Source organism: Ursus americanus, chromosome 5, assembly GCF_024610735.1.
Source record: "Ursus americanus isolate L20-20 chromosome 5, mUrsAme1.1.p, whole genome shotgun sequence".
Taxonomy (NCBI): domain Eukaryota; kingdom Metazoa; phylum Chordata; class Mammalia; order Carnivora; family Ursidae; genus Ursus; species Ursus americanus.
Genome location: NC_142131.1, coordinates 31,529,723 through 31,549,179, shown reverse-complemented (window position 1 = coordinate 31,549,179; position 19,457 = coordinate 31,529,723). Strand labels below are relative to the sequence as shown.

At 40.0% G+C, this 19,457-nt stretch overlaps 1 protein-coding gene across 2 annotated transcripts in view; it reads right to left on the bottom strand.

Moving 5' to 3' along the window:
- FAM169A (family with sequence similarity 169 member A) overlaps positions 1-17,167 on the bottom strand; it is a 61,639-nt gene extending 44,472 nt beyond the window's left edge. Inside the window, exon 1 of one of the 2 annotated variants that reach the window (XM_087862078.1) lies at positions 17,012-17,167. The gene's annotated coding sequence lies outside the window, so the exon portion shown is untranslated. Of the gene's footprint in view, positions 1-16,016; positions 16,620-17,011 lie in introns of those variants that run through there. The other variant, XM_045809832.2, reaches the window with a different exon arrangement.
- Positions 17,168-19,457: the final 2,290 nt, after the last annotated feature.

Sequence of the window (19,457 nt, the reverse complement as noted above, 5' to 3'; positions counted from 1 at the left end):
TCAAGCCTTCATATATACAATAACCACCAGAAGAAAGAATGAATAAAAGTAATGAATGGAAAAAATGAGTAAAAACAGAAAGATCCCATTTACAATAGCAAAAATTAAAATAGGCTTAAATCTAACAACAATAAACAACAGGAAACCTATATAAGTCAAAAACATCACTGAAAGAAGCAAAGTGAACAAAGAGGAAGGACAAACCATGTTCCTGGATGGCAGGGAACATGTTCCTGGAAAGGACACTTCAATATCAAAAAGATACCAGTTCTCCCTAAAATAATCTATTAATTTAATGCAATCCCAATGAAAATACCATTAGGGGTTTTTTTTCCCCTGAAGCAAAACAAGTTAATTATAAAGTTAATTTCAAAGAATAAATAAGCAAGAATAGCTAGAAAAATCCTCAAAGGGCAGAGCAATGACTGGAGAAAGGTATGAGCCCTGTCAGATACTAAAACATATTCTAAAACTTCGAGGAACTCATGGCTGGCTCAGTCGGTAGAGCATGTAACTCTTGATCTTGAGGTTGTGAGTTCAAGCCTCACGTTGGCCATAGAGCCTACCTAAAAATAAATAAATAATTTTTAAAAGGGGGGTGCCTGGCTGGCTTAGTCAGTGGAGCATGCAACTCTTGATCTCAGGGTTGCAAGGTTGATCCCCACCTTGGGTGCAGAGATTACTTAAAAATAAAAACTAAAAAAAACCAAAAAAAAAAAAAAAAACAACCATATTATAAATTTCTATAATTAAAACAATGTGGTAACAGGCATATGAATAGACAAACCAATGTAATAAGATATAGAAATACACCCTAATACCTATGGAAACAGAGTATAGGATAAGGAGAGTTATCTCATTCAGAAGGGGGGGAAAAAGACCTTTTCAATAAGGTAGTATTGTTTCATTGGTCTTACAATATGTTTAAATCAGACAATTTTGCCCATCTTTGAAATTCTTATATCTGCAATTATATCTGAAATCATACAGCAGGCTCTCTATTGTGTCAACTCTTTTCCCTCAACATTATTTCTGTGAGAAACATCAGCAATGTTGGTTGTATCAGTTAATTTGTCCCTTTTTATTGCTATGTAGTATTCCATCATATCCAAATACACTTTATTTACCCATTCTACTACTGATGGGCAGGTGGGCTGCTAGCAGTGTTCGGGCATGAGTATTTGGTAGATATACGTGCACTCATTTGTGTTAGGTATGTACACACACACTAACCAGTCTCACTAAAAGTAGAATGGGAAGACACGCCTCCTCATGCGGTATGTCAAGAACACTAGACCCAAATCTACCCAAACCACCAGACAAATGTGAAATGAAGCCTTAAGTATGCAGCCAGCCAAATTCAGAACTCAGTTTCTACAATAAATACACAGCATGGAGCTCTACAAAAGAGTGGACACTAATGTAAATTAAAAGAAACTTAAGAGACATATCGGATGCATTGTGGAGAGGATCCTGATTTGTGTACTCCTCAAAATGTTCACAATAAAAAGTTAAATAAAAACTTGCAATCTACGTCAAATACTGAGTTACTAGTTCTTAAAGAAATATACATAAAGCAATATAGATTACTTTGTTTTAAAAAGGTCCCTATTTTGGGACGCCTGGGTGGCTCAGTTGGTTAAGCATCTGCCCTCAGCTCAGGTCATGATCCCAGGGGCCTGGGATCGAGTTCTGCATTGGGCTCTCTGCTCAGTGGGGAGCCTGCTTCTCCCTCTGCCTGCCGCTCTCCCTGCTTGTGTGCACTCTTGCGCGCTCGCTCTCTCTGATAGATAGATTGATAGATGAATAAATAATAAAATTTTTAAAATAAAATAAAAGTTCCCTATTTTGGGGATGCCTGGGTGGCTCAGCCAGTTAAGTATCTGACTCGATTTCATCTCGGATCTTGATCTTAGGGTCGTGAGTTCAAGACCCACACTGGGCTCTGCTTGGGCTTGGAGCCTGGTTAAAAAGAAAGAAATAAAATAAAAGTTCCCTATTTAGTATTTACCCAAAATAAAAACTACTGAGCCAGGGGCGCCTGGGTAGCGCAGGCGTTAAGCATCTGCCTTCAGCTCAGGGCGTGATCCCGGCGTACCGGGATCGAGTCCCGCATCGGGCTCCTCCGCTAGGAGCCTGCTACTTCCTCTCCCACTCCGCTGCTGTGTTCCCTCTCTCACTGGCTGTCTGTCACATAAATAAATAAAATCTTTAAAAAAAAAAAAAAAGAAAGAAGAAAACTACTGAGCCAAACTGCTATATTTGTCAATAACCTTTTCAGTTTGATAAAGTAAAATTTAAAAAGGGAAAGAAAGGCAGAAGAAAATCAACTGAGAAAAGTTACTTTTCTCTGAAGTGACCTTCAAATCCATTTTATCACAGCAAAAGTATTAGTAGACAAGGAATTGAATATCTAATGGAAATAGGATATAAACACGTAACAGAACATACACAGTAACAGTTATATATAAATACATTTTTCTGAATTTTAAAGATTTGATGATAATAAGAACTTTTTTTTTTTTAACCATCATCTGAAATCTTGGTCCTAAGGACTTTAAAACTTGGTGTACATATGATTGGGAATCTAATTTTATTTAAATAATGCTGTATATACATTTTTAAAAATCAAACTGATTTTTAGTTTTTAAAATCAAACCTAGAGGGACACCTGGATTGCTCAGTCGGTTGGGTATCTGACTTCAGCTCAGGTCATGATCTCAGGGGCCTGGGATCAGGTCCCACATTGGGCTCCACACTCAGTGGGGAGTCTGCTTCTCTCTCTCCCTTCACCCCTCCCCTTGCTTATATGCGCTCTCTCAAAAAAAATTAAAAAATAATTAAAATAAAACCTAGAAACAGAACAAATTCAGCCCATCTGTTAGTAAATGTCTAAATAAAAACAGAAAGGAAGAAAAATTTGTGAAACTACTGAGGAAAGCAATACCACAAGATGTCTAGCCAATTTATAAAGAGGAAAAAAAAAAACCTTTACGTTTTGAGGGAGATCAACTGAGAGCTTATGTAATTAAGATGTTAGAGTGAGAAAAGGCACAATGAAATAAAATAGTTGCTCTACTGTGAAAGAAGCTTATTTGTTAGTTTGGGCAAATCTTTTTATTTCTATCAAAGTCAGTATTAAGAGCAAACTAAGGAAATACAACATTACATTCTACAGATACATCTAACAATTCTAATGAAGATTAAGATTTTAGGTGAAACCAGGGGTGCCTGGGCGGCTCAGTTGGTTGAGCGTCCAACTCTTGATTTCAGCTCAGGTCATGATCTCTGGGTTCTGGGATCGAGCCCTGCATGGGGCTCTGCACTCAGTGAGGAGTCTGCTTCAGGGTTCTTTCTCTCTCTGTCCCTCCTCCCTGCTCGCTCGTGCTCTCTAAAATAAATAAATCTTTAAAAAAAAATTTAGGTGAAACTAAAAACACAAAACAAATGGTCAGTAGTGGATGAAAGAAGCATAATTAGGACACTAGTTAAGGGAATGTATTAATTGTTTTTACTCTCTTAGACAAGATCCCAGCTTTGATCCAAGTAAAACATGGAGACATTTAACATACCATACCACTGACTAGATGAAGCTCAAGAAAGATTACCATTACACCATTTCCCTTAAACCAACTCAAAAGACTCTCTTGAAAATTAGCTACCAGAACAAGCTATGAATGAAATACACTTAAAAATTTCATTTGCTGGGGTTGCTGTGGGCTCAGTTAAGTATACAACTCTTGATCTCAGCTCAGGTCTTGATCTCAGGGTTGTGAGTTCAAGGCCCACGTTGGACTCCACACTAGGCATGGAGCCTACTTTAAAAAAAAAAATTTTTTTTTTCATTTCCTGGGGCACCTGGCTGGCTCAGTAGGTGGAGAATGTGACTCTTGATCTTGAGGTTCTGAGTTTGAGCCCCACCTTGGCTGAAGAGAGAACTTAAAAATCTTTTCTTTTTTTTTTTTTTTTTTTTTTTTAAAGATTTTATTTATTCATTTGAGAAAAAGAGACCATGAGCAGGGAAGGAGCAGAGGGAGAGGGACAATCAGACTCAGAGCCTAATGCCAGGCAATCCCACTACCCTGAGATCATGACCTGGGCCAAAATCAAGAGCTGGACACCCAACTGACTGAGCCACCCAGGTGCCCCTAAAAATCTTTTAAAAAAAATATTTTTAAATAATAAAAATTTCATTTGCTATCAGTAATCATAATCTAAAGGATAAAACATAAGTTAATGTTTGAAGCCTGCTGTCAAAAACTTGGCCTACAAAAGCACATTGACTATAATCATACAAAAATAATACAGCATTCTAGATAAAGAATACAAAATGGACATGGAAGGAAAAAGAGTCTTGACTGAACAGCAAGTTTTTGGTGATTTTCTTTCTCTTTCATCTCTTGTTACTATGATAATTACAGTTCTTAAAAGACTTTAATTGCTAACGTCATGTCTTAAGTGCATTTTTTTGGTTTCATTATTGGAAGACAATTCTAATAAACAGGTAAAGCACGTGATCTGAATAAAGAACCAATGGCACAGCCCAGAATAAGACAATTTTAAGGCAGTCAACAGTCTTAGAGGTCTTGGCTTCTTATCTAATACGCTTCAGGGAAGTGTCATGCATGTGTGGACCCACCCACTAGTCTACAGCAGAGTGAGCCAGAAACACGAGTTGGTCTCCCTAAGCCATTGATCTGTCTGTCCTCTATCCTAGTGCTCTCCAACCTTCAATAATTTGCATACCACCGTGAACATTTTTCCTAGGGCGTTAAATGCCTGTATCGCTATTTAACTAATGTATTTCTCAAGTCATTTACTAATTTTTTTTTATTAAGTAAGCTCTACACCCAAGGTGGGGTTTGAACTCACAACTCAAAGATCAAGAGTCAAATGCTCTACCAAGTGAACCAGTCAAGTGCCCCTCAATTCGCTTCTTTAAAAATACACACACACCTCTCTCCATCTTTCCTTCCCTCCTCTTTTTTAATGTGGTAAAACATGCATATCACACTTACCACTGTAACTAATTCTAGATTTATAGTTCTGTGTCAGTAAGCACATCCCCACTGTTGTACAACCATCACCACTCTCTGGGTTCCAGAACTTTTTCACCATCCCAAATAGAAACTCTGTATCCATTAAACAATCACTCCCCGTTCCCTCTCCCCTCTCCCCTGCTATTCACCATTCTATTCTGTGTCTATGAATTTGCCTAGTCTAGGAACTTCGTAAGTGGAATCACACACTAATTGTCCCTTTCTGCCTGGCTTATTTCACTTAGCATAGTGGTATTAAGGTTTATCCATGTTGCAGGATGTATCAGAATCTCAGTTCACTTTTTTAGAAACATTTTATTTACCCTTAACTATAAAACCACCAACATGATATAACAGATTATACATTTTCCTAATCAGCATTAAAATTTCTAACTACCATTATTTAAATGTTCACTTGAATACCACTTAAAAACGTCTTCTAAATCACCAGTATTACGTCAGCGCATTTCAGAAAACGTTTCACTATAGGTATAGGAGTGCTTACCGTAAGAAAATACTATTACAAATCAAAGGCAAGTACAACATGACTAAATTAAAGTGTAAAAACAGAATTCATTATCTTTCATTCTTAAGCCTTTTTGGATGGCCATTTCTAAATAGAAAAATAATTGCTTCTGGGATTATTAAAGAATATTCGCATACTTACACAAAAAGAAAAAAATTCTGTTTTCCTGCAGTCCCAACAATTTAAAAACTTTGAAATTTGCATAAACAGCATTACTGGGGAGAGAAATGCCACTAAGTAGTTGTGATTTCTTAATATAGTTTAAAAACAACTATAGCATCATAGTTATTATAATGAAAAGAATTAGAAAATATTTCTCTAATTCCAAAGTCCCCCCCCCCCACAACACACACCCCTTCCAAAATGTTTTTGGGCTGCAAATCTGTCCTTAAATCCATTACTTTTATTACTAGTTGCTCTCAGTGCTGTTTTATTGGCTAAATAATCACCACTGGTAATTAAATGAAGATGAAAGAACTAGAAATTATTATAGATCAGTTAATAACAACAGGTAACATTTACTGAGAAGTGAACATATACCAGACTTTAAAGGGATGGTCACATTGAAAATATAGTGAGATATTTTTATTAGCCCCAATCTATAGATGAAGAAACAGAATGTCATACCACTAGTAGGCCTAAAAGAACAGGAATCCAGACAATTAAATATACCTTCCAATATTATTATTTTTACTCAGTATGCAAAATCTATTTGTCATAGTTATATGAAATCTCCTTTTATAAAATAATAATTCCCTTGTTATTAAATATTCTATTCACATATTACACAAAAAAAGAGCAATTGGAATTGGAATTCTATGTATGACCCTGGTTCCTGGGTCAGCTGTGCCACTAGCTAAGTCAGTGACCCCAGGGGAAGTTACTTACCCTCTTTAAGCTTCCGTATTCTCATTAGTAATGTGATGCAACTGGACAGGATAATCCTAAGCACCTTTTCACCTCTAAATGTTTACAACTGTTTATAAAAAATATATACTGGTTAACTTATGACTGTAAATTACTAGCCTTATGGTGGGTCTCCTACGGTTTAGAAGCAAGAGAAAAATGGTAAGGCTCTAAAGAGAATATAGGTTGCTATGATAAATCACTCACTTCTCCCCCTTTTTTGTTGTTTTTAAGCTTCTGTTCTGTGTTACATAACTGTAAGGCTGTCAGATCAAATTTTGTCAAGTACTTTATGCTCTACCCATGAGATAAACCAAAAGGGCTAACCAGATTCTACATGAATGAGAAAGCTTAGTGTTGCCTTGAGCAAACTACCTCATCAAAAAATTTACGCAGAATGGATAATGAAGTGTAGAAAGTGTCCAAATTAATTTATAAATTAAGCAAATGTTATGCTCATTAATCCTGGCTAACTTGTATAAAAACACAATACTAATACCTCTTATGTAAGAATTTTAAGATGCCCATCAGCTATTTTACATCCATCTTTTAATAATTCCACCCCTTTTTTCAGAAAAATTATATAACTATTTGAAAGAATAAATGCTCTTAGGAAGATAATATGAAAAAGAGAAAACAGCTTTATTCCTACTACTGTGATTTTTTTCCCCGTTTAAGGTTAATTATTAGATGTCAACTATACTCTTAAAAAGGAGCAATGTATTTTATAAATTCGGTTCCTAAATTCTCAAGATTCTTATAGATTATTATCATCATTTGGAGGCTTTAGGGGGAGAAGAATATAAATAAAAATACAGACATTTTAGTGCTGAGTTTTTAGAAAAAAAAATGATTGTCTCAACCAATCCAAGTCATGATCCTACCTCTCCTGATTGTTTCCCCAACACTGAAAATAGGTTAGGTATCCAGGCAACATAATCAGTAATGCTCTCAACCTTTTCACAAAAAGCCTGCTTCTGAACCTTATTTTGATTCTTCTCTTGATTCTTCCCTTTTCACTTTTCTCCCTGACATCATTTTTTCCGTAACTAACCTAGCCCCTGCACTACATGAGCTCAACGCGCTCTGTATCTTACCCCGTATTCTTCTATCCCTCCTGCCCTACACAAGGCTCTAAATCCTACATTAATCCTCCAGGGTTAGAGCTGAAGACTCTGAATATGACAAAATGAAACTAGGGAATAAACCGCTCTAACTTTCAAATCTCAGGAGGGCTCAATGCTGCTCACAAACCCTCTCCTGTCTTCTGAGAAATGACAGATTTGACTACTTGTGGGTGAGGACTGCCTGTAAGTTTATGGCTAATGGGGCAGGAAATTGGAAAGATTTCATACTTGCTGCTAGTATTTTTAAGTAGGAAGCAAAATCATCTTTTGAAGTAATAATCACTGAGCCAAGAAATGGACTATGAGCCTGGTTCTATTAAAAACACTTCACATGTATTCCCAGATATAGTTTTTATCACTAACACACTCTCGGAGGAATTTAATGATCTTCACTCGCCAGGTGAGGAAACTAAGACACAAAGCAGTTGGTAACTTGTTCAAGGACACACTCTAGTTAAGTGGCAGAACTAGTATTTGAATTCAGGCAGTCTGGCACTGATGCCTATTCTTTTTATCACAACTCTATGTCTAAAAGTAGAGCATTTTAGGAGTCCCAAGATGGTTAAAGATTGCTTACATCTATCAGAAGAAGTCTTACAAATTTTCTTTCTAGGAATTTAATTCTCTCTTCATATTCAGGAAGATAGTCTTAGATATAAGAAATCCTTAAAAATGAACGTGCAATCTCTCTTGGATATGCATGTGACTGACAAAATTCAGTTTACATGCCTGTATCCAAACTGCAAGGGAGAAAGAATGTGACTTGGGGGGGTAGGGGTTCTACCTTGGAGAGGAGAAACAGGGCTCATATGGCTGAAACAAAACTCACAAGCAAAAATGAGTCACAACACAAAATACTAAATTTTACTACAGCCAAGAATGGATGCTAAATATCTTACTATCCATACACTTTGAGCAAGATCTAGCTACTTACACTACTCAGATACACATGCAAAGAAACAGAAACGTGCTTATAAATGAAGCTTCCACTTGACTGACTACATATTGTACTGCAAAAAAGAATACATTTTCCTCTAGAACATGCCAGATACTCTAGTACTTCATGACCTGGATTACTGAACACTGTTTATAATCAATCCCACAGCAGCAGTTTCCAAACTCAGGAAAAAACCAAAATAAACAAAAACAAAATAACTATTTAAAGGAATACACCATAAAATTTTGTCTTTCGTTTCAAAATCAGACCAACTAAAATCCTTTTACCTGACTTCTTTACCCCATAACAGATCTAATTTTATAGCGCTTCATTAAAGTTAACAGGAGTTTTGGCACAGTAAAACTCAAGGACACAGGCAATTGTTAAAAACAGGAGTCTCAACAATATGTACAATGTTGTAGATATCTTCAGCATAAAGTATCTCAGAGGCTTGTCTGATTTAGAACCAGGAAGAAGACTGATGCTGTCACTTTAAAGGAAACACATCTAGCCCAAGACGAAAGCAAAAACAAAACAAAACTTGGTGCTTAATTTTGGCTTACGATTTATGAAATATTCTGCTGGGTCATAATCACCAAGACCACCACCCCACCGCCTAATATTTTTACTACACAACTAAGAAATGTAACCAAGGGTTGCCACTATGGGCAGAGTATAATACCAACTTGGAAAAAGCAGATTCAGAACCACAAGCTCCCCACACCTCTTTCCCTTTCAGGCTTCTCCAACTCTGCACTTCCACCCATGGCCCCACACACCTATTCCTGCAAACCTCTTGCAACCTCAGATGGGTTTGCTCGCCCAGATTAGGCAAGCTTGTTTTCTTAATTCTCACTGGCAGTAAGCCTAGGAGAAAAAGAGGTAAGCGAGAGTAGTAACCTTCCTATCTGACTTAAACACATATTTACTAAATAAATGAATGAATGAGTTACTGAACAAAAGTTTGTATAAACAAATCACACAGTGGTGCTAGGAGGAACAACTGCCACAGATGAGACGTGTAAGGTTCTGCTGCCAGATGAAAAGCAATATATGGAGTTTCAACAGGCAGAGATAGAGGAGAAAATCCTCTGAAAAGATGGAGCACACTAAATGGAAGCCAGGAAGCGTGCTGAAAATGCAAAGCAGCTGGATTTACCAAAAGACTTAAGGTGTATTAAGAGAAGTAGTGGTAGGAACACAAGGAAAATCAACTGAGGACAGAATATAAAAGGCCAAGAACAACAGACTAAAGAGCTGGACTTTATTTGGGACACAGAAGACAATTTAAGGATTTTGAGCAGGTAATAGACATTCGAGCCTATGCTTTCAGACAATCTGTCCCACAACTGTACATAGGACGGATTAACAGAACTGAAGGGAGACAAGCTGAGAAACTCTGATAAGTACCTTGTGAATACTTCTTTTAATATACTTATCACATGTTAATGTGATTTCTTTTTCTTCATCTGTCTATACTACCAGGCTCAGAACTCCAGGGAAGCATAATCCATTTGGGTCAAATTATCTGATGTGCCTTCTAACAAATAACTTACGTGTCTATACTTGGTTACTTGAAGAAAAAAGATAGGGAAAAAAGCTCTTTATTTACAAAGGGGTAGTATCATCAAAAATTCATTTATAATTATTTTTGAAAACTCAAACATGTTCTCTGATGACAGAACTACCACTTATGGCTTGTTTGCCTTACACCAGGCAAATGCTCTACACATGTTATTTCATTGATTCCTCCAAATGACTCTATGAGGCAGGTATTCTTAACACATAGTCTCCCAGCGAGGAGCCTCAGGTGTGGGAAGGCTGAGTAAGTTGCTCAAAATCACACAGCTAGTAAGTGGCAATCAGGCTCTAAACTTAGGCAATCTGTCTCCAAGGGGTTTAACCTGGTGCCCAGGTTCCCAGGCCATGACGAAAGGCCAATATAACTCCTCAGGAGTTAGATTTTTTAAATCTTGCAATATCCTGTCTTGAAACTTTAACGCCTGTTCTAATAACTATGATCCACTGTCTTCAGAATTTTTAAATGGTTATTACACTATACAAAGCCAACTTTTTTCTAATTAAGAGATTCTCTAATTTATTCATAATCAGGAAAATGGCAAATTGGGCCCACAATTAAATACCATTTTGTACCCACTACATAAGCAAAAATTAAGAAATCTATCAAGTGTTAGAAAGGTAGTGAATCAACAGGACCACTCAGACACCCTGGTAAGAATGTAAATGGGTTCAAATACCTGAGAAATAATAATGGTTTCATGTGTTATGTTGCTCATGTACACAACCAGAGATAATTCTAGGAAGCCTGCATGAAAATACTCTGAGCCACACTCTTTGCAATATCAAAAACTTAAGAATAACATGACAGGATAGTGGGTAAGTCATGCAGTCAGTACAGCCACATCTCACAATGGGCACATGAAAGTAATGAGTAAAAAATTCAGGCCTCAGAGAATATAAAAGCTATGAAATATCTTCCAAAAATTCAAAAATAAGAAACAAAACCAACTGTTTTAAAGTTAAAAGGGAAACATAAAAAGTGACAAAGTAAAATGCCTACCAAATATTTATTACAACAAAACGGAGCTAAAGAAAAAATGAAATTCACTAAGTTACATTATAGTTTTTAAATTATTCATTGAAGGACTGAGATAAGTAAGACCCTGAGTTTCAGATGATAGTAGACTCGACGTGAACCAAGAGCCAGTTTTTCTTTTTTTAAAGATTGTTTTGGTTTTGTTTGGGGGGTTTTTTTTTTTTGTTTGTTTGTTTGTTTGTTTTATTTGAGAGAGAGAGGGAGAGAGAGAGTACAAGGCAGGGGGAGAGGCAGAGGGAGAGGGAGAAGCAGGTTCCCTGCTGAGCAGGGAGCTGGATGCAGGGCTCCATCCCAGGACCCCAGGATCACGACCTGAGCCAAAGGCAGACGCTTAACTGACTGAGCCACCCAAGCACCCCAAGAGCAAGTTCTTCTTAAGTTAAAGCCCTAGAATAGGGCTTCTTTATCAAGGTTGTAACTGTCCGGATCCAGAGATGGAAAAGTATCCCTGCACTCTTCATGGGTCAGACAGCATCCACAGTTTTTGATTCCACTCAGATGATCACATTTTAAGAAAAATCACACTAAAAAATTGGAATGCCTCCAATGGAAAACAGCCAGGACGGCAAAGGATCTAGATACCATGGTACAATAGATGAGGAACAGGAATTGGGAGAAATTAGTGAAGGAAAGCCTTCCGGGAAGAGAGGCAAGAAAGTTGCCCTTCAAATATCTGAAGAGTCAATAAGCAAATGAAAACTTAAGAGTTATTCTGCATGTATCTCAAGGGTAAAAAGAATGAGCCGTTCCAAAATAAATGCTACCCACAAATGAATTACACCCACATGAAAGCACAGCCAACTAGCTAATCAAAGACTACTGTTAATTACAGCTGGTATTTTCAAACTCAGGATAGGAGAAACCTCTCTCCGCCCCTCTGTAAGTACATGCACAAAAATGTCCCTTGTCTCCATCCAAGCCAGTGTCAGAGTTCTGGAAAGGAGGGCCAAGAGCACATAGACTTTAGCTGAGTGGTCATTTGTACATCAAACTGTAAAACCATATGAATCATTTTATAAAACTATGCACTTTTTTTTGGCCATTCTGAGAAGCTGCTCAGATACAAAAAGTATTTTCCAAACAAAATTTATTCAGAATCACTTCAATTTCTTTTTTATAGTTTAAAAAATATTATCAATAAATCTCCCCAGCCTTAAAATTAATTTCAAGTACTTTTAGATGCACATTATATTCCAAAGCCAAATATTAAGACTTCAAACATGCTTGCTTTTTGCTAAATTCAGCTGTATTTTCCATCTTGAGCACAAATAATAGAAAACAGGACCAGATTTAAAATTAGAAGATATGTTCTGGGGCACCTGGCTGGCTCAATGAGAAGATTTTGCAATTCTTGGTCTTGGGATCATGAGTTCAAGCCCCACGTTGGGTGCAGTGATTACTAAAAAAATAAATTAAAAAACCAGATAGGTTCTTAGCCTGGAATCCAAAAAAGCTACAAAGGGTTTAAAGGGTTTATACTTTATGCAGTGCAAAAGTTGACTGATAATCAGTAGATCACCATTTTAAAAGTGAAAAAGTAAATTGTTGCTTTGAAATATACCTCAACAAAGTATTATGTTGTACACAGGGTGGGTATGAGAAGATAATAAAAGGGAGAAAAAGATGAGGAACACTGAACTTGGTACTAAAAAACTATCCTAATTTCCTTGATGATAATAATACTAATACCTCACCTTTAGAGACATGATCACACTCATTTCTGCCAACATTTTAAGATAGGCTCTATTATAACTACTTTTTTACAAATTCGGAAACTGAGGCCCAGAGAGATTAAGTATCTTAAAAGGCAGCTAGAAACACCAAAGCCAGATTTCAAACCCATGTCTACTTGCCTTGAATTTCAGATTATTATACTGCCTCTGAGTAACAACTACTGTTAAGTAAAGAATCAGAGTAAGTTAATCAGGTATGAATCAGGCACCGACCCAAACTTGAAAGCACTGGTATTTATGTGGAAAAGATATTAGACTATCAAATTATTTAATAATATAGTTTATTTCTTTACCAATTATCGTGTAACAAAAAGTCAAGATCTTTGACATTTTCAACACTCCTATTCATTCCTCAATTGGCTTCTCCCCTCATCATTACACTGATAGTACTCTTCTAAAAGCCTCCAGTAACCTCTCAACTCCCAAATTCAGTGGATTATTTTCACCCTCACCCCCCCCTGCCCCCCGACCTTATGATAGACCAAAGCCAACTAACAATCTGCTGCTTCAATGTTCCTCTCCTTCCCTGGACACACTCTCTCTCAATTCTACTTCTTAGTTTCCTTCCCTCCTCAGTTTCTTTCAGCAACTGAGCCTTCTCCACTGCACAACCCACAGTTGCAAAAATCTGTATGCATTTAGATTTTAAGGAATCGTTAACATTTTAATCCACAATACTTAACTATAAACTCCATGAAAGTGAGGTCTATTTGTTTTTGTGTCCCTTTAACCATAAAATAGACACTTGGTGTTTGTTGAATAAAATGAAAGCTAACTTTGGTGTAGCCTAAAACTAACATCTCCCTGGAGCAGGTAGTAACTAAAAATGACGTATTTTTTAAAATATGTGGTAAGTCACAAACTTTCCAGACAAAGAATAGGTGGGGCTAAATGAGTACTTCCCCCTTACAGAGCAGATAAACCTTAAGTTTCACAAACCAGCCCTGAAACTCAATGAGTCTATTTTAGGATGTCTTTAGTAAATTATCAGCTTTTCCCTGATTATTTTTAAGCCATGACACCTTTTTCTTAATAAATTCAACTCCGAGTAACTATGTTGTTGTTGTTGTTGTTGTTGGAAAGAATTGTGAAATATCCTACTACCCTCGAAGCATACCAAATTTAGAACTTAAATTTCGGGGTTAAATATACAACGAATCAAAAGCCTAATGATGTGTGAAGAGAAAATAATCTAATCATGCAGTTCGTTTTTCATTTTAGAATCACAAAATCTTAGAAATGGGATGAAACAGGAAGGTTTTGTTTCAATTCCTGTTCAACCAACAATCCTTTCTACAGAATCCTTCATCAATATTTTTGGAAACTCTGCCTGAATACTCAATCCTCTTATATTCTAATTACCTTTAAAAAGTAAATCTCTTTGCATTTTTAGGCACATAACCGAACGTAACACACGTAAGGTTTTTAAAGGGTTGGACCGGGCGCCAGCAGGTTAAGCGGCAGATTTGATTTTGGCTCCGGTCAGGATCTCAGGGTGGTGAGATGAGCCCCCCCCCCCCCCCCCCCGCTACGCAGTCAGCCAGGGAGTCAGCTTGAGACCATATTCCCTCTCCCTCTACCCCTCCCCCAACCCCCCAAAGTAAAGCTATCCTAAAACAAGACTCCTCTCTCCATGTCCAACGTCCCTTTTACCTACATAATTTTTCTCCTAGGCGATCCAGCGCCAGGGTGCCTCAGTCAGTTAAGCGTCTGACTTCAGATCAAGTCGTGATCCCAGAGTCCGGGGATGGAGCCCCACAGCGGGATCCCTGCTCAGCAGAGAGCAGGCTTCTTCCTCTGCCCCTCCCCATGCTCATGCTTGCTTGCTTGCTTGCTTGCTCTCCCCCCCCCCCCGCCCCCGAAAGAAATCTTTAAAAACAAGGGGGGGTAGGAGTTAATGGAGAAAAACATTAAGAGATTTTTTTTTTTCAATTTCTCAAACATTGGTAACATGATGCTCAAAATCTCAAGCCATATTAATCCAAGCTGGAGTTAATAAAATACAATAGTACCGATTCACTGAACCTTTGTGACCTGTGTATTAACAGAATCAATGTAAAGGTGTAGAACTGTGTCTGGCTCAAACATGCAACTTGCTGGGAGGATCAATCTTGTTCCCCGTGGACCTAAGACAGAACCAATCAGGGCACCTGCAACCCCTAGCAAACAATCTGTGCTTGCTCCAAGTTGCCTAAAACAAGACTCATCTCTCTATGTCCCTTTCACCCCCCAAAACTCCTCCTGGAACATGTCATACATGAGAGGCATGACATGTTTGCTAGGAATGGTACATGACAAGAAATTACTTGTTTGTAGGAAGAATTAATGGAAGAGTCTTCAACTATTCGAAAAAAAGTTGAGTTATTTCATAAGAAGGGTGACAATGAAATTTTACTCAAAAGCATCTTATTATAAAATACTTTGATCCAAATCAGAGTTAAGCCCTTTGTTTGGCATATACTGTACCTTTATTAGAAAATGATACCACTTATAATGATTCTAATACTATTTTGGACTAATTTCAGGTAGGACTAATTTGAAACTTTTTACAACCTTAAATCCCACAGGTAAAGCATCTCAGGTTATTACAATCACTCATGCAGCAGGCTAATATTGCTACTCAATCTATTTCTAAGTCCCCTAAACCAATCCTCATCATAAACTCAAAGAGAGGAGGCTACTATGACACCTGCAAGCTTTCATTAAAGACTGATGTTTTACCTTTGTTTGTACTATTAAGTCTTATCACAAATGGTCATTTCCCAGGTTCGTCTCACTATTTCATTCCCTGTCCTCCTCCCCCTTCTCCCCTCAAGAGGAAAACTTAGTCTGGTCCATATTAGGCACTAAAAATCTTTCCTCCTGTAGGAGAAAAACAAGCTATAGTTTGCAAACATAACCGGTACACTTTAGGTGCAATCAATCCATCAATGTAAGCAGATGATACGTGGTACATCAAACCCAGATCCATTTTGGTGAATTCCCTCCAAGGCCCAAACGTGAGTATTATGCAACAGCCACCATGCCAGATTTTAATCCCTGTGATGCAGTGATAAAATACAAATGGCACAAATATAATCCACTAGGTACTTAGGTACATTTGCCAGAAGATAAATCAAAACAAGAATTACCAAATTCTCAGGAATCTTGAAAATGACAAATTGTGTGGCAGTTCTGAATCACAATTATAACTTTTCCTTCCGGAAGTCTTCGAGTAACGTGTTCCGCCAGCCCCACTCCTTTCAAAAATCCTCACAAGGGAGCATTTTAATTGAGGTTTCCAAAGGATCTCTCAAAGGGGGAAGGGGGCCTGCATCAGGTGGTTATCTTAGAATCTACTCTAATAACCTAAAATAATTTAAGATACCCACACCAATTTCCAGAAGCTGAAAATGGAGTAAGATGTTTCATCATTTCTCCCTAAGGAAAATAATCGGAGTAAATGTAATCCAGGTCCCTGAAGCATAAACAACCCAGGGCTCAATGCTTCACCCATCGATCTCCTGGGGCACAGGCCTCGAAAAACTGCACAATGGGCAGCTAAGAATTAGAACAAAATTGCAATGACCTGCATTCTAGAAGAGAACCTATACGATATCTATTCCAAAAGAGGCTGAAGGCAAGGGAGGTGGTCACAGCATCTCCGGAGGCCACCTGCGTGGCTGAACCCGAGCCTAAACGCCTCAGCGCGCCGCCTCACCAGGTCCGCTTTTCACCAAGCCAGGGCCACGGGCAAGCGCGGCCAGGCTCCAGGTGGGGCGCAGCGGAAGGGGAGGGGGCTCGGCACGCAGCAGCTGGGGAGCCGAACGCGATCCGAGGCCAGCGAAAGAAGAAGGCGGCATTCCCTCACACAAAATGGTGGCGCTGACGAGGAGGCCGGCGCACCTGTGGGCGCGCCACACGCCCCTCGGGGGACCCGGCCGACCGCGGGCAGCTGGACGCGCGCCCAGGGCCCGGGAGGCCCGCGTGGGCCTGCGCCGCGGCCGAGTCCTCAGGGCGGCCCGCAGCCCGCGGCTCGCGTCGCCGCCCGCGGGGGCGCGGGTCCGGCGTCGGCAGGGCGCGGGGTCGGGCGCGGCAGCCTCGGCCTCAGCCCGAGGCCCCTGCCCCGGACGGGCTGCGCACTCACCTCGGACGCGCCTCCGGAGCCACCGGAGCCCGGGAAAGGAGGCGGAGCCGCGGGAATGAATGGAGCCGGCGGCTGCTCGCTGGCGACCCCCGGCCGGTCCCGGGCCGCGCCGCTCGCGGCTGCCAGGGCGGGTGCGGCCGCCTCCCCCTCGCCCCGGACGCCTGGCTCCTCGTCGGCGGGTCGGCCGCAGCCCACCGTGCCCTCCGCCGGCGTGACGCACTCGCGCCGCAGCGCCTCCAGCCTTTGCAGCCGCGCCGCGCCCGCGCCCACCGCGAATCCCCCCGCCCGCGCCGCGCGGCCCCTCCTCGGCGCCGGGGACGCCGCCCTGCCTCCCTCCCGGCCCGGCCTTCAGGCGGCCGCCGGGCAGGTGCGGACTCGGACAGCCAGGGGGGCGCCGCGCTGCCCCCGCCTCGCCCCCGGAGCCCGCTCTCCGCCCGGGCCGCTGTCACAAGGCAGAGCGCGACGCCCCAGCTCAGGGATGTGGCCCGGTATTAAAGAGTGACCTTGGCTTAGATATAAAAATAGGTGCGGGTAAGCTGCGGGGACTATGATGCTGAATTTGCGTGTTCCTTTAATGTCAACATTCGCGGAATCCCGTTTTCGCACCCCGGCGGAGCTCTCCTCCAGCGGGCCCTCCCAGAATTTACACTGACTGGGTGAGGTGAACCGTCCTGGCCTCGCGACTCGGAAGCAGAGGGCGCGAGCGAGGACTGTGGGCCTGCGCCCCGCCACTTCCTTCCTAAACCCACTGCCACCTAGGAGGACGCGAGGGAAAAGGAAGTCGCTCTCCATTCATAACCTGGACAAGCCCGAGAGCCCCGACTTCCATCTTGCGTTAATAAGGAATCACTAAATTCCTGCGTTGACCTTTTCCCTTTCAGAATCTAGCACAGGCAAACTAACCCTGACCCAGAAGTAGGGAGGCCCCATCCTCCTTTCCTCCGCTTCCCCTCCCAACTCACTTAAGGGCTTTTTTGTTAATTACACTCCCACGGAAGAAGATACGCTTTCAAACATTTAAAGCATGGTAGATTTCTTAAAAGTAACGCATGCCATGGTTTAAATATAAGAAATGTATTGAGGAACAGTATTGCGTGTAAGTAATTTTAAGACTTCCTTTTATTCATAAACTCTGGAAAATAAACTCATCCTCCAAGAACTGTAGCGTTCTTTTCAGCTCATCCAGTAAATTTGAAATTTATTTCACTTCTTGGAAATATTCAGCAATCACAATACCAGTCTTTCACAAATTTAATAGTGATCAACAAGATCAATTAATACTTCAAAGAACGCTTGTTGATAGAGACATATTGGACTCAGATTTTTGTAAATCAAATAGGCTTTTCTGCCTCAAGTTTCTCTTAAGAAACAACCTCACATCTATGTTTGATTTGTAATATTTAGCAGAAATCTTAAATGTTACACATCAAACGTTTACCATTTGTAGTGGACCTTAATTAACTAGACCTAATGAGCAGGAAGTTTGAATAGTTGGGTTTTATGCACAGCAAATGTTGAATGAATGGACTCATAAAACTTTTGAATTTATATTTCTAGAGCTGTAGGTAAGTAGGAGTCCCCATGGGAATCCCAAACAATTGTCACTTTGGGAAGACGTTCTTTTTTTTTTTTTTTTTTTTTGGTACCAGAGGCTACAGTTGTTGAAGCCTTAGGCTTCAGTGCAAAGCAAGCCAGAGCAACTTGTTCATAATGTTTGAAATGCATGGGAGTGACTGACGTTTAGCTGTAATTTTTATAGGTCGGTACTTGTGCTTGGGAGGCCTGTCTCCCAAATGTCTGGCCACTCTGGTGGGAATCAGACCTACACTCACCCAGCCCATCCAGGCAGCTAAACTCAGCTCTCTCCCTGTAACTGCATTCTCTTTTCTCTACTTGCAACATTATGTGGCCTTGAGTATTTAAGAAAAAAAAAAATCACCATTTACTTACCTTTTTGGCATAGATTCATTAAGTCTTGGTTGTCTGTTTACCCATACTCTTGAGGATCCATGAGTCCCTAGTGGGCAAAGACATAAAAAAAGTGAGTCTTTGTCAGATTAATACGTGCTGTAAACCACTACCAATACATTTTGAAATATGTTTGAGGCTTTTGTCTTAAAAGTTTTGTAGAGTGTAAAAGGATCATTGTTTTGTTTTTTGTTGTTGTTTATACTTGCTTCAATTATTTTAAGTTATAAGCAGAAGGAAACACGGTAAGAGTTTCCGTTGCATTTTTTGTATATGTTAAAAGGGGAGTGGAACCATGTTGAGAAGCTTGCCACAACTGGATTTTGGAGGTTGCTGACACAAATGACCCAGAGAAGAGCCCTTAGATTGCCCTAGAAAAGTGGACTCTCTAAAGGCTAAAATAAAGGCTAAAGTTTTTGACTACTAACAAATGGCCGGGCACTCTGCTAACTTCTTTGTGGAAATTAACTTGTAGTCA